This window comes from Pantherophis guttatus, unplaced genomic scaffold (genome assembly GCF_059756535.1).
Source record: "Pantherophis guttatus breed Tessera unplaced genomic scaffold, ASM5975653v1 scaffold_19, whole genome shotgun sequence".
In the NCBI taxonomy this organism is placed as follows: domain Eukaryota; kingdom Metazoa; phylum Chordata; class Lepidosauria; order Squamata; family Colubridae; genus Pantherophis; species Pantherophis guttatus.
Window position 1 is genome coordinate 282,501 of NW_028269834.1, and position 2,500 is coordinate 285,000.

The window sequence follows — 2,500 nt, forward strand, 5'->3', positions numbered from 1 at the left end:
TTTCCCCCGCCGCGATGGAGGTACGGGATCCCGGCTCCGGCGCCGCGGGCCTCGGTCGGGGACCTCCCCCTTCGCCTCGTTGCCAGCGCCGGGCCCCGGGGGTGCCCGCGCCCGGCAGCCGTCCCGGTCTACCGGGGCCTCGGCCGGGTCAGTCTTTCCGTTTCCCCCGCCGCGATGGAGGTACGGGATCCCGGCTCCGGCGCCGCGGGCCTCGGTCGGGGACCTCCCCCTTCGCCTCGTTGCCAGCGCCGGGCCCCGGGGGTGCCCGCGCCCGGCAGCCGTCCCGGTCTACCGGGGCCTCGGCCGGGTCAGTCTTTCCGTTTCCCCCGCCGCGATGGAGGTACGGGATCCCGGCTCCGGCGCCGCGGGCCTCGGTCGGGGACCTCCCCCTTCGCCTCGTTGCCAGCGCCGGGCCCCGGGGGTGCCCGCGCCCGGCAGCCGTCCCGGTCTACCGGGGCCTCGGCCGGGTCAGTCTTTCCGTTTCCCCCGCCGCGATGGAGGTACGGGATCCCGGCTCCGGCGCCGCGGGCCTCGGTCGGGGACCTCCCCCTTCGCCTCGGTGCCAGCGCCGGGCCCCGGGGGTGCCCGCGCCCGGCAGCCGTCCCGGTCTACCGGGACGCTCGCTCGGGCGGGACCGGTTTACCCGGGCCTCGGCCGGACTGGAGTGTTTCGGTTTTCTGCTTCTCTGCCAGGATGGCTGCGAGGGGTTGATTTAAATAGCTGGTTTGACGTGAAAAGCTTCCCTTCAAGTGAAAAGTTTGTTCCAATTTCTGCCATCTTCCTTCCTCAAAAGTTTTGGGTGTAGCTTTCCCAGAGGAACCTCTCGTAGGCCTATCATTTCTGATCTTAACTTCCCTCATTTATTCCATATTTTCCTTCCTCTTGCCGAATGGCCGAATCCAGTCCATTTCTAGTCCAGGAAATTATTTTTATTTCTTCTTCCATTTCTTACTGATCTATTTGCTTTGTCGAGCAAGTCGTTCTTAGGTCCCTTGGTTCTTTCTTTAACGTCTTCTGCTCCTGCTCCTTCTCTCGACGCTTTCTCGTTTTGTTGGCTTTCTTGGCTCTCTTTTGGCTGTTCTTTCTTCTCCTCCCGTCGTCCGTCCCCACTTTCATCTCCCCATCTTTCCTGTTCTTGGTCATCTCTACGTTGTTTATAAAATAATTCCGCTTTCTCTCTTGAATCTACTCGATATCTTTGCTCTCGCCAGCTCGCCGATATTTCGGCTCGCCGATATTTTGTGCTTTCTCGTCGTGTTTCTCATCCATGGCGATCTCTCTGCCCTCCCTGTCTTCTCGGTAAATCGGACATGAATTTCTCTGGGCGGGTGGTTTCTCATCGCGTGTCTTGTGTGCGCTCTATACGTTTCGTCCATCCCGTTTAATATCTATCCCTCCCTCCCTCCCTCCCTCTCCTCGCTTTCCTCCATTGCTTCTGCTAATATCATTTCCAGAATGATAACCCTGAGCCTGAACCTGAACCTAACCCTAGCCCTACAACTTTTCTCCCTAACCCTGACCCTAACCCTAACCCTACAACTTTTCCCCCTAACCCTAACCCTAACCCTAACCCTACAACTTGTTTCTCTAAGCCTAAGCCTAAACCTAAGGCTAAGCCTACAACTTTTTTCTCTAACCCTAACCCTAACCCTAACCCTAACCCTAACCCTACAACTTTTTTCTCTAACCCTAACCCTAACCCTAACCCTAACCCTACAACTTGTTTCTCTAAGCCTAAGCCTACAACTTTTTTCTCTAACCCTAACCCTAACCCTAACCCTAACCCTACAACTATTTTCCCTAACCCTGACCCTAACCCTAACCCTACAACTGTTTTCTCTAACCCTAACCCTACAGCTTTTTCCCCTAACCCTAACCCCACAACTTTTTCCCCTAACCCTAACCCACACTTTCGACTTAAAACCGTTTTTAGATTTAAAGTCGTCTTTCGACTTAAAGACGGGCAGACGGCGGCCCGGTCTACCGGGCCGCTCCGGCAGCCTCGGCCGGGCCGGCGTCTCTGTTTCTGTTTCCCTGCCACGATGGATGTCGCGTGCGAGGGGTTGCTTTAAATAGCTGGTTTGTTTGAAGTGAAAAGCTTCCGTTCTTGCCTAGATCTCTTGCTATCGCAAGCCTTCCGGTCCAAGCTCGCATCGCGGTTTCAAGCGTCCTGCTTTCTTGGTTGGAAAAATCGGGGCGGCGAGACCTGACGCTCGCTTCCCCGACCCCGACCCTAACCCGTCTTCGAATGGTCTTTCTAATGCCAGCAGCGCTCAGGGAGAAATGTCACCCCCAGAAGACGAGAGCACAGCTTGCCCAATTCCGGTCTCCACACACCGGGCTCGTCGACTTTCAAAACGTATTCCGCTTTTATGACCGTTTTAAAACTAAAACGACGATCGACCGGCGGCGATACTGACATTTAAGCGGAGAGCGGGAAAAGGGGTGGGGAAAAAAAACCAAGTGCCTCGTTTAGGCGCCGGTCTACTCGGGAAGGGAG